The 13805-nt window shown below is 34.6% G+C and overlaps 1 protein-coding gene across 10 annotated transcripts in view; it reads left to right on the top strand.

Annotated features, from left to right (window-relative positions):
• The window catches only part of LOC114305801 (signal peptide peptidase-like 3), a 101042-nt gene that overhangs the window by 72519 nt on the left and 14718 nt on the right, over positions 1 to 13805 (top strand). The gene's annotated exons all lie outside the window — the stretch shown is intronic.

Here is a 13805-nt window from a genome sequence, read left to right on the forward strand (position 1 = left end):
ACTCTAATAAGATATAAACTTGTCCCACTACGCTCAAAGACTTCCAAGTGGAAAAGCATTGATCAGATGTCTTTCCAAAAGGATTTCAATGAATGCAATAGGTGCAAGTAGTATCCTAGAAGTTTAACCCCATACCCACATAGTCACACAAACACATAAAGCATACAAGGTAAACTAATGTCCCTTTCCAGCATGATAAACCTATTGTGGCAAAAGCCACATCACACGAGCTCAAGGTATTCAAATATGTTTAGCTCTGATACCAAGTTATAATCCCTTATATAATCAATTTTATTAAATATTCACTAGATGCCATCAAATGAATCCATTTTTCATAAGAAAACGTATTAAGAAAAATATTGTCTTTCATTAAGTATATCTCATTCTCATTAAATTTCTCATAAGAGCTTACATTCATGTATTATACCTGCAAGATTTAAGAATTTAACATTACAAATGAAATTTGAGAAATACAAGAAAATACAACAAAGATGCCGTATGGGTTTACACCTTTCAAAGCGAGGGCCTGGATTACAAATAAGTGGAATACTTTCCCAAACAGGTAAGATCGGTAGCTGTAATCACATAAACATCCAAGTAGCCTTAGTGCTCCATCAAAGTCTCCACAAGATCACCAGTGGAGTGGAATCGCATCATCAAGACTTGAAAGTTTTGTTAGATTAGGGTGAGCAAGTGCAAAGTAGGAATACTGTTAACAGAGTATGTAAATGATTGAAATGCATACGATCATGTTATGCATATGTCATGATAAAATCCATGTTTCCTCTTTTAAGAAAATCAATGATGTTCAATGCACAATTTCCATTTGAAAACTCATCATTAAAACGGGGCGGTAAATACACAATGATGTCCTAAGCAAGAACTGCAAAACCATACACACATATATAGATTTGTATACTGAAAATATCTCCACATTTGCCGATTCTAAAAATGGCAGGGCGATGGGCACCCAAAAATCTTGTTTTTCCACATTTGTCGACTCCTGAAATGGTAGGGCCGGTGGACACCCAAAAACATTTTTCCACATTTATTTGGCTATTAGCTCAAGACAAGGCAATTGAGCACCTTGACTCCCTGCGCGGGTACCAATAAAGTACTCATCACATTTCCAAACTCGACTCACTATCCAGACTCACGCGCTATTTATCTCCTTTAGACAATTCCAAGTATCTAAGAGATTTTAATAATCATGGAACCAAAAACAAGAAGAATACAACATGATGCATGAGTTGTGAATGTATCAATTTACCTAGGGTTCGTTTAATGCTTCAATAAAGAATTAGCATAGCCAATAATCAAAAGATTTCCAATTTCCGCATGCTCAACAATATCCAATTTTCTTCATTTCAATATAAAATTCTAAAACAATTCAAAATCAAACTTCATACACATTTCTACTAAGTATCATCTCAATTTAATGATTCAAAGTCCCATTGAATAAAATTTTATCTTTTGAAGAAATTTTTTTAAAAAAATTATGGTTTGGGCAAAATCAGGGTTTTCCCCTCATTTATGTTTCCAAAGCAAATACTCATCATCAACATCCATAATCATCAAGAGTTGTTCCAAATCCCTCAAAAATTTGAGTAAAACACCATTTAAAAGCATCAAAACTCATTTACTACAACAAAATCATCTCATACATACATATAACTAAGAAAATACAACATACACATCTCAAATCATATATATATATATATACTAAGTTAAGAGTACTCACACCTCAAGGATGAGAGCAAAAGGTGAAGACCCAAGGAGAAACCTCGAACAAATCGCAATCCAATTGATATAAATGTTGATCTCCATGTGCTCCACGTTTTTAGCTCAAGATTAGGGGTGGATTCTTGGTGAAAATTAGATGAAACCAAAAGGTCTAGGGTTTTGGATATAGAGGAAAGGGAGAGAAGAGAGGAAGAAAGAATGAAAAGTTTGGACCAAAAAGTGACTTTAAAGTGGCTGACTTCGAACAACTTGCTCAAGCGGTGAAATTAAGCTCTCAAAATCTTTGAATCTCAAACAAACCACTCGAGCAATCAAAAGTTCACTCAAGCGGACTATGCACACAGCTCAAGAATGCAAACTTTGAATGGGCATAAATCTTTTGTCTGGACTCCGATTTTGGTCATTCTTGTGTTTAAATTGAAGCCTAGGAAACAAAATTTCTAATGGTTCTAGCCTTACATCCATATTCAAACTGTGGAGAAAGAAAATGGTGAAAGAGTGAAGGCTTCTCATGGGACAATTATTCGAATCAATATTTTTGGTTCAATCTTACTTTACCATTATGATACCACCCCACTTAGTACTCTAAAATCAATCAAAGAGGCTCCAATTACAATAATAAGATAGGCAAGAACAATCCCACTAGTCGAAGGAATACGAAGTGTTACAGTTTCCTTTCAAAACATAATTTCCCCAATTCCAAGATACAAACAATCATCAGATGGACAATTTCAAATAATAACCAAAACTAAGAGTTCCCCCCAATTTATGCATTCATATATACTTAATCAAACCCTAGTTTTTCAAAAATCTCCAACTATTAAGATAAGCACATAACAAAACTAAATATGCAAATCATTAAGAAAATCCCAACCTCAAAGTAAGGAGAGAAAATAGATCACGCCCAAAAACCTACAGTGACGAACACTTGAAATTTCCAGATTAAAACATAGCCCTCAACTTGCTTTACCCTTTTGCCTTAAGTACTAGGGTTAGGAAATGGCAAAAATAGATGAAACCCAAGGTTTTGTGGCTTAGGGGTTCAAAAATGGCGGAACTAGTGTGAAAGAGAAGATGGGGATGAAAAGTAGTTTTTTCATGCACTGAGGTGATATTTATAATTTGGACCATCGCGGGCACAAAAGACACAATCGCAGGCGTGACCACCAACATTGCAAGCGCGATCATATAGTTCGCAGGCCACCCTCATAGCCCTTCGCGGGCCACACAACTTTTCTATGCAAGGGACCTGAAGGTGTGTTTTGGCCGCTGCTTAGTTGCAGCCCCTCGCGGGGGCGACCCTCAAGCTTCTCAAGTGCAACCCTATTAGTCGCTGGCGAGACCACACTTACAGGGCAGGCTGCATTTGAATTCAAAGCTCAAAACCAAGATTCCCTGTAATAAAAGGGCTTCAAAGAAGTATAATACAACCCCAAATAAGTGTGAACTCAATAGAAAAGAATAATAAGGGTCGGGTCTTGACCCAGGCCACTATACACCACCTATATGTATATATATACTAGTAGTTGGCACATGCAATGCATTTGCAATTCAAATAAGTAAAAATAAAACAAAATATTTATTATGTATTGTGTGTCAATCGAGTGGTAAAAGTCTTCTTCAACAAAGTCCAAGGTTTGAGTCCCACTTTTCCAATTTATCTTAAAAAAAAAAATCATTTTTTTTTAATTTAGAAAAATGAGGGACACATGACATAAGGAGAAGCAACCAAAGGTTGGACACCAAGTCTATCCTTCACTTAATAATACTCCATCCGTCCCATTTTGTTGGTCCACTTTTTCATTTTTGAATGTCCCAAAATAAATGTCCATTTTTAAAAATCAATGAACAAAGTTATGTGATTTTTCCATTTTGCCCTTTCTTTTTTGGATTAAAATAACAATTTCAAAAATTAAAATTACAAACTAGTCAAATAAAAAATTGCACTCATTCAATCAAAAGTCACTAAACAAAGTTAGAATCTTGATAATTTTAAATTCTGCATTAATTTCTTGCCAAATTTCAATATTTTTTTTTTGTTTATATTTTATTATTAGCATGAGCAGAGTAATTATTGAGGGTCAAATTGGAAATTTGAAAATATATTATTGGAATAGTAATGATTTCTTAAAAAGTTGGGATTCTTGAAAATGGACTATTATTTTGGGACAGAGGGAGTAGTATATAGAAGATATATATATATATATATATCTATGTGTGAAACGAAAGAGAAAAAGGGAGAGTTTTAGAGAGAGAAATAAATGGCTTCTATCTTCGCCAAGTACAAGGTGAATCTTTGGCAAACCCTGTTTGGTGCACCCATTTAAAAAATTCAATAAATTCTTTTAGTATAAGTGCCATTTGAATGATATTTCATTCATGCTTTTAACATTACCAACAAGCATGTTGGCAACTCACTCAAAAGTGCATTACTTTTCTAGCAAAATATGGGAAAGGAATCAATTTACTTGAGTTCTACATCAATCTGAAAGGTAAACCTTCATTATAGCAGTAGACACATGGTTTAGTGTAAATGAGATGATTAATATGATTTCATATTATGGTGTAGTATAAATGAGATGATTAATGTGATTTTTAGAAAATGTAGACCTTCATTACCATGGTTAACATGGTTTCTTATGCTTCATTATTGTAGTAGATGTTTGGTTTAATGTAAATGAGATGTGTGATTAACTTTCAGCCGACTTAGGGTTTAAACTTGGTCTTCAAGCTGACGATTTTCAAACAAGAGTTTATCCTAGACGGTCTTTCTAAATTGGGACCAGTTTAACTTTAGAAGGACCAACTTAACTATCGGTTATGACACTGGTTTTTAATGAAGAATGGCTTATAAGGCTCATCTAGACTGGTTGACAAGTTGACTGATTTAATTGGCTGATCTAGTCTAATTTTTAGAACATTGTAATCTAAAAAGCACGGATATGGTTGCAAACACGCTAATTACAAAAAAATAGAGGCACGAACACGACAATAAAAAAAATGTCATATAATTTTATTTGCTATGTAGATTAATATTACATCCAAAAACAATCAAAACTAACACTAATTCAATATTTTTTTAAAAAATCACTTTTAAATTAACACTTATTGTTTATAATATATATTTTTATGAATGATCTATTTAAGTATATAAATCTAAGCAAAAAGGCACAAATATCCAACATCTATCAAAGCATTAAAAAGAAAAGGGGAGGGGGGGAGAGCAACTAGTTGATGTGTTCTCAAAATGTCCCCTAAAAAATTAATAATAAATAAGTGACCCCGTGTCCCATGAGTGACCCCGTGTCCAACACAGTTACAACACTTAACATGTCCCCGTCTTTCATGTGATTACGATACTTTTTTTTGAAGTGTCGATGTTTCATAGATTGTGATAAGTCATCAAAGCATATGAAACAAAGAAAATGCAATATAGGAAAATAGAAACTGAGGCCTATCCCTTGAGGAAGTTCCAACTTTTAACTGCCAACAATAATTGATTCATGTTCAAAACTTCTGCATTCATTCATTGAAAAAGGAAAACAAATTGAAATTTGCAAATGTGCTTTTTATTTTCTTTTTTTGGAAAATGTTGAAACCAAAAAACTCTTAAAAATCCTACAGAATAAAATGTATCAGAAAAAAATTCAAAACCTTGTTCGATATTTTTGGTATTTGCCTCTAAAAGACACCAATTTGGAGTAAATTGTCAATAACTATAGAGCTTAAAACTATCAATAGCCATAGAACCTGAAACTAACTATCAATAACCACAAAACCTTCAAGAAAGCTGATTCCTTTGCTTAGTTGCATGCTGGATTTGATCTGGAACTAAACTCGATAGTTGGAAATGCATTTGAGATGTTACATAGTGATTTCTCACCCCATTCGCTGACTGATTCAAGCGGTTCGCACACACAAACAGTGCCATCGGTTAACCCCAATGCAAACTAGTTCGATTAATTTGGATTCACAGTAACCACTACTGGGTATATGACATGACTACATGGAAGACCAATAAGAAGAATGAGTTAAAAATGAACATCAATACAAAACTTAGACATGAAACTCAATGTACGTTTATGAAAAAATGTCTAAAATATCATTTTTTGTTAAGTTTAATGATTAAAATAATATTTTCCCATCAATTTTACTTAACAAAAATAGATGGATGGTTTAAATTGAAACTTGGAAAGTTAGTAATACCTGTTACTGGATAGAAGATAAGCAGCATGATTAATTAGGCATTGTGGTCGGAGATCTGAAGCATGAAATAGGCACACAGTTCCATCCAAATAGGCCATGTAAATTAACTGGCTATTGCATGAAATGTTGTATGTGAGATTGGAACCAAAATCTCCCAAACCATCCACTAGAAATAATAAAAAAAAAAGTGCCAAATTATAGTATACACAAAACAAAGTTACCTACACAACACATTCCAGCTTGATTGTTTCAAACACAACAAGTTTTAACTCATGCATGACAAGGAAATGTTTCTGATCTTGCTGAAACTGAACCTCAGTTTATGACAGTTTCCCAGTTGATCTTTATAGCAACCCCGGTCTTCTCCCATTTGATTATTGTATCCGGACTTAGGCTCCGTAGATTCTGTCATTGTCTAACGGTTGTTGTTGTCCCTTATTTCTCATTTGGAATTATAGGATGTGTTGGGCAGGTTTGTTTCAGGTTGGTTGGGTTTAGAAATCAAGTGTTGCTGTCCAGTATTTTGGATCTTCGCTCGAGCGAGGAGTTTGTCGCTCGAGCGAGATGTTGTTTTTGGTTCTTCGCTCGAGCCGGGGTTTGGTAGCTCGAGCGAGAGTTTGTTTCTGGTTTGGACCTGTAGCTTTGCATTCTTGGCTCGAGCGAGCTTTTATTCGCTCGAGCGAGTTAGTTCGTTCTTCGCTCGAGCAATTGTTCCTTCGCTCGAGCGTGTGTCTGGTTACAGACCTGAGGGTTTGAGTTCTTCGCTCGATGGAGCTTTCTTTCGCTCGAGCGAGCTTTTGGCTTGTTGGCTCGAGCAAGGCTTCCTTGGCTCGAGCGTAGTTTCTCTGTGTCTGGTCGCTCGAGCGACCAAGTCTTCGCTCGAGCGAGCCTGTCCAGTTTATATACGCAACAGCGGATTTTGATCAGTCTTTTTCACATTCTTTTTGATTCCAAACCCTAGGTCCGACTTCTCTCTCTCCCTATTCACCTTCTCTCTTAGATTTGATCCACTTAGAGTGTGTTTCTACCCTAGTTCCTTCATTAGAAAGATAGAGGACGGCTTGGGCTTCATTCTAATCTGAACATTTGGTGATTTGGAGCACATTGGAATTTGGGCATTTATCTCTATCTTCTCCATTCGGGTTATTTTCTTTGAGGTAGGGACTTCCTACTCCATTTTATAGGTTTTGTTCTAAGTTTTGGTATTTTGATATGTTGGGAATACTTGGGTAAATTTTGGGAAAAACCCTAGTTGTATTATTGAATTAATTTGTATAAGTAATTCATGGAATTGGGAAAAGAGGGTTAAATTCATGGAATTGGGGAATTTATTGATTAAATGGCATAATTGGGTAATTGGTATCATTTGTCTATTGAATTGTTGACATGGTTATTTTCAGTTTAGAAATAACTGTTTTGGGCTATCGGTGGAGGATAGTCGTGATTGTTGTAGACATTGCATGTGGATTAGGAATAACTGAAACTAATCACATTGGTTAAGTCATTAATTTTGACTATTGCATTGATACAGAAAATACGTGTATTGATTGAGCATTGCATTTGCATATATTGTTTTGTGTGGGAGGAGATAGGGGATGTACTCCACGGTTTAGGGGAAGATAGGGGATGGACCTCTAAACCGGATTTTGTTTGGGAGGAGATAGGGGATGGACTCCATTAGCATCACTTTTATGTGTGCTTATTTATATAGAAGTGTTTTATTGATACAACACTAAAATGTGTATCAATCTGGAAGTATGAAGTGTTTGATATGAGCTTGAGTCTCATTTGTTGTTGATAATGGAAGGATGTGAATATGATATATGTGATTCACTGTTGTAAGTTTGGCCAGGTTCTGAGCCATATGAATAAAATTGGAAAGTAAAACGTATCTTTGGCAATAGTGTCATGAGGCTGTAAAATGAAGCAATTGATTATTTTGGTTGACCATCTGTTGAATGCTATTGCTTTATTCATTGCTTATATGTGGTTTAGTATATCTCTACTGGGCTGTGGCTCACCCTTTATGGGAACATCATTTTCAGGTTCAGGCGATAAACTACCTCCAAGGACTTAGCTTGGGAGGGTTTGGCATCTAGATTGAAGAAGACTATCTTTAGTTAATAGTTGATATTTATTTGTACATGTAAACATTCAAGCCTAGGGCTTTTCTTGTATTGAGATTAGAACTCATATTTTTGAATCCAAGTGTTGGCTTGGAAAGATGTAAGCCTGTAGGGTATTTTATTCGATGTTACATGTAATGCTTTATTTAGTAATACTCTGATGAATGAATTAATTAATTGTCTTCTTTAAATAATGCATGTTTATGATATATATAATGGGTTAATTTTGAGGGCGTTACAATCTTCTTGCTGGAAACTGCATCTTACGTATCCATTTATTACACTACCACACAATTATCTACTAAATAAAAAAAATAACAAATAAAAAATAAAAAAACATTGTTAGAAAATCATACCTTTGGGAAGGGCTTAGAATTTCAAATTGTCGAAGTTGAAAAAATGCTGACTTGATTGTCCACTACAACAGAAACAAGTAAATTAAGAAGAGAAGGAAAGGCAGGGCTGGTGATCGATTTTGAGTGACCCTCTAGCTTGGATTTCACCTTCAGCACGAAGAGGTTAAACAATTTACTTATCGTCTGAGTTATCCGTTTAGAAAGAATCATTGAATCTACACATAAACAAACTAAGCAAATATACCTCATTTGCACAGGCATCATATATCATAAATGTCGAATCATCCATGCCAATGGCAATTATGCTGTTATTATGAAGATAGAAGGCAACATACGTTGGCACAGGTGGTGGACGCATGAAAGTCGCCATTGTCTGTGACGTTCCCATATTTAGGAAAGATTAGTCTACTCCAAATAAAAATAAGGTTTTTTTTACAAGAAACGTGAGAACGTCTTTCAACAAAGTCCAGGTAGAAAAATAGAATACTTTAAACCATATCAAACCACTTGAAAATCGTACAATACCTCAAATGTTGCTATGTTGAACAAGGAAACTTGACCCCCAAATGTTGAAATGAGGTAAAAGTCATTTTTGGACAAAGCGAAACAGGGCTTAGCCTCTTCAGTTCTAACATCAGTTGAGTCATTTGTCATTAATGTCCCTAATATTGGATGCCATAATTGAGGGGGATTCTTCATCTTTGCCTGCATGAAGACAAACTTCAATTCTCAACATATTGTTCCATGTAAATTGCTTCATGTAACTCACTGTTTAAGAAAGCTATTTTAACATCCATTTAATGAATTTCTGGATTGTACAAAGATGCAATGGCAATTAGCATTCTAATGGATGTTATTCTAGTAATTGGTGAGTATGTGTCAAAGTAATCAAGACATTCTTTTTGACCATATCCTTTGACCACGAGTCTTGCCTTGTACTTGTCAATTGATTCATCCGCTTTCATTTTTCTTTGAAAATCCACTTGTACCCAAGAGGTTTACAACCTAGTGGCAACTCCACCTATTTCCAAGTGTGATTTTGTAGGATGGATTCAACTTCACTGTTTATAGATTCTTTCCATAAAGGAGCCTCAAGACTGGGCATAGTTTCTTTAAAAGTTAAAGGCTCATTTTCTAACAAAAATGTTAGAAAATCTGGACCAAAAGATTTTGAGGTTCTAGCACGTTTGCTATGCCTAGGTTCCTCTTCATCATTTTGATCTATCTCTTGCTCTTTTTCTTGATCTTGTTCTTGATCATGACTAGTAATAGGATCATAAGCTCTTTTATTAGTACTAGTCACTTGTACAGTCTAGTTTGGAAATATATGTTCAAAGAATGATGCAATTTGAGATTCATTAATAGTATTTACATGCATTTCAGAATGTTCTGACTTATGAATCAAAAACCGATATGCACTACTATTCATGGCATAACCAATGAAAATACAATCAACAATTTTAGGACCTATCTTAGTACTTTTAGGACTAAGAATAACCACTTTAGCCAAACACCCCCACACTTTTAAGTATTTGTAGGATGGTACTCTCCCATGCCATATTTCATAAAGTGTTTGATTCACTTTCTTTTGGGGTACTTTATTAAATATATAATTAGTAGAAAGTATTATTTCCCCCCACAAGTTCTGAGGTAATCCAGAACTTATTAACATGGCATTCATCATTTCTTTTAAAGTCCTATTTTTTCTTTCAGCAATTCCATTTTGCTGAGGTAAGGAGTGGTGGTTTGATGAATTATTCCATGTTCTTTACACAACTCACCAAAATGTGATTCATATTCACTACCTCTATCACTTCTTAGTTTTTTAATTTTCTTACCAAGTTGATTTTCAACTTCATTCGTATATTGAATGAAAGTTTCCAAAGTTTCATCCTTAGTTCGAATTAAATAGACATAACTATATCTAATATAGTCATCTATGAAAGTGATAAAATATTTTTTTCCACCTCTAATTTGAATTGATTTAAAATCGCAAATGTCACTATGAATTAATTCAAGTAGCTCCGTTCTTCGTTCAATTGAATAAAAAGGAGTTTTAGTTAATTTTGCTTCAACACAAATTTCACATTTGTAATTTAAATCAATGACAAATTTAAATAAACATTCCATATTAATTAATCTACACAAAGATCCATAATTAACATGTCCTAGTCTACCATGCCATAGATTTGAAGATTCAAGCAAGTAAGAAGAAGATGTGTTATTATTAATAATAGAGAGGACAACAGTCATTACATTTAGTTTGAAAAGGCCATCAAACATGTAACATTTCCCTACATATATCCCATTCTTAGTAAGTACAAATTTATCACTCTCAAACACTAGCCTAAACCCATTTTTACTTAACAGAGATCCGGAGACTAGATTCTTGTGAATGTCCAGTACATGCAGCACATTGTTGAGAGTGAGTTCCTTTCCATATGTCATCTTTAGAACAATCTTTCCTTGTCCTTGAACTTTAGAAGTCGAGGAGTTGCCCATAAAAAGTAGTTCACCATTGTCTACTACAAAATAAGATGTGAACATCTTTTTGTCAGCACAAATGTGGCGAGTAGCGCCAGTGTCCACCCACCATTCTTTAGGATTTCCGATAAGGTTTGCCTTGGAAACAACTGCAGAAAGATTTATGTCATCTACACATTGGAAATTTTGTCCATTTCAGACATATTGGCTTGAGCAGGCTTCTTACTTGATCTTCCTTTGCCTTTGCCTTTGCTACGACAATATTTGGCCTGATGTCTCTCTTTGTCATGGATGTAACACTTGCCATTGAACTTGTACTTCTTAGTTTCCCCTCATGTAGAGCCTTGTGCGGAACTTTCTCTAGAATACTTCTGTTTCTTTACTTTTGGAGCATGTTCCACCACATTTGCCTTAAACTCCATTGGATGCTCACTAGCCTGCTTCGCAGAATTGCGGTTGTCCCCCTCAATCCTCAAACGCACAATTAATTCCTCCAAAGTCATTTCTTTGTGCGTGTGTTTGAGGTAGTTCTTGAATTCATTCTAGCCTTGTGGTAATTTCTCAGTTAAGGCAGCAACTTGGAAGGATTCACTAAGAGACATGCCTTCTACATGAATGTAATGCAGAATAAGTTGGAGATCTTGAACTTGGCTGATCACAGTCTTAGAATCAACCATCACAAAATTCAGGAATTTGCCAACCACAAATTTCTTTGAGCCAGCATCTTCTGTTTTGTACTTCTTCTCCAAAGACTCCCAAAGTTCCTTTGCCATTTTGATAGGACTGTAGACGTTGTATAATGTGTTGTCAAGTCCATTCAAGATGTAATTCCGAAAAAGGAAATCAGCATGTTTCTAGGCATCGACCGCAGCAACCACTTGCCGGTCGGTTTCATCCTCTTTCAAAGTATGAGCATTCTCACGAAGGAAACGCGCCAGGTTGAGAGTTGTAAGATAGAACAACATTTTCTACTACCATCTTTTAAAATCAGTTCTTAAAAACTTCTCTAGCTTTTCACCGTGATTGACTGGTCCAGTCACAACAGGAGAAGGGATTGGAACAATGGCAGTCACCATAGCAATACTGGTTTGAGCATTAGTTTCACCAGTTTCAGTAGCTATGAATTCTAAATTATAAAACAAAATTATAATTAGAATTTTATATTATATAGAAAATTAAATCATAAACAAAGAATTTTAATTCTGTAAAAATAAAAGAAACAAAAATTGTAACTTTTATTTCCAATTAATTTGAAAATAAAATAAAATTTATTTAAACAAATTAATTCCACACAGAAAATTAAATTTCTATAACACTTCAAAAATTAAAATACTGAAAATAAAATTTTAATTAATGAACACTCAGAAATTATTGCTGAAAATCAAAATTAATTTCTGACCAACTTCACAAATAAATATTTTGAATTGTTAACGATTACTAGTATATTACTACTAGTTGTCAAAGAAAATAAATAGTATATTACTACTATTTGTATTTTTCGAACTAGAATATTATTTTGTAAAACCACAGAAAATAATTTCTATAAGAAGAAATGAAGAAAACGAAACAAACGAAAAATTCTGTATAAATAGAATAAATTGTATCTGTCTTAAGATTTTTGGAACAATCTTCTGTGTAAAATAAATAATTTGAAACCAAATCAAACAAATAAAAATAATTTACTTGCAAATTTATTTACTGAAATGAGTAAGTACATAAATAGATCAAGTCGGGTGTGTAACACTCTGTCCTTAAGATAGATTCGCCTCACTTCGATGCTTACGAATAAATGGCGTCTATCTCCCAGGATATAATAATCTACATAGATTGTAGTAGCACTCCAAACAACATGTACGGCGAACAAAACATGTGTTCTATACTCTCAGAATTTTTTCCTAAGAACTAGTATGAAGAACAATGTACACAAAGAGCAAAAACGGGAATAGAAGAATTTTTCTGGATCTTAGAAATGCTGGAATAGGTCTGCTTTTATAGGCAAATTGGTGACCATTCAAATCTTTCTGAACAGGTATGAAATTTGAATGAACAGATATAGTTTCAGAATTGAATCTGTCTGGGAAAAACTGTCCAGAACTGCTAGGCAATTTAAACCTGTTGGGAATTTGGACTGGAGGAGGTAACATTTGGACAGAAAATTAAATTCAATTTTGGCACAAAAATTTAAATAAATTAATGTTAGAATTGACCCGACCCACAACCCACGTCCGCGCCCGGCGGCGCGCACGCGTAGTGATTTGGGCTAAAGCCCACTTTATTTATAACTCCTTCTTTCTACAAACTTGGGGTGCTCTTTGGGGCCCAACCCAAGTGTTGCTACCAAGAACTTATATATACACATAAGTTCTCTTAAGTTTTCAATGTGGGATAACCATTTCAAGGAAACCCACATTTTACTTCTTGAATTGTCCATTTCACGAACCCGAAAACGACGTGAACTTCCCATTCACTCATAAATTGTTTTGATGAACCGCCTTCACCATGTGACTTTCTATGCGGCAAGGAACATGTCACCTCTTTAGACCCACCTTAAAAGATGTGTGAGACTCACTCAAATTTGGGCTCAAAATTGGCCCAAAGTAAACCTTTAAAAAACCATAATTCCAACACCATTGTGCTTCATTTGGTGGTGTGATGGAAAATTAAGAGGAATGAGAAGGTTAAGGGATATAAAAGGTTAAATAATGATTTGACAATTGAACATTTAGATTGTGGTGAACTAGGTTTTCATAGCAGTTACATAAACTTTTCAGATTGTGGAATGTTGGTTCTTCATAATTATTTCTTATTCCTTATCCGAAGTAAAACATAACGTGTTAACATGAATACTCAAAACTCTGTTAGTATAACACTTGTTACCGGGTGTTGCATA

This window comes from Camellia sinensis, chromosome 7 (assembly GCF_055761805.1).
Source record: "Camellia sinensis isolate YWXY chromosome 7, ASM5576180v1, whole genome shotgun sequence".
NCBI lineage: Eukaryota > Viridiplantae > Streptophyta > Magnoliopsida > Ericales > Theaceae > Camellia > Camellia sinensis.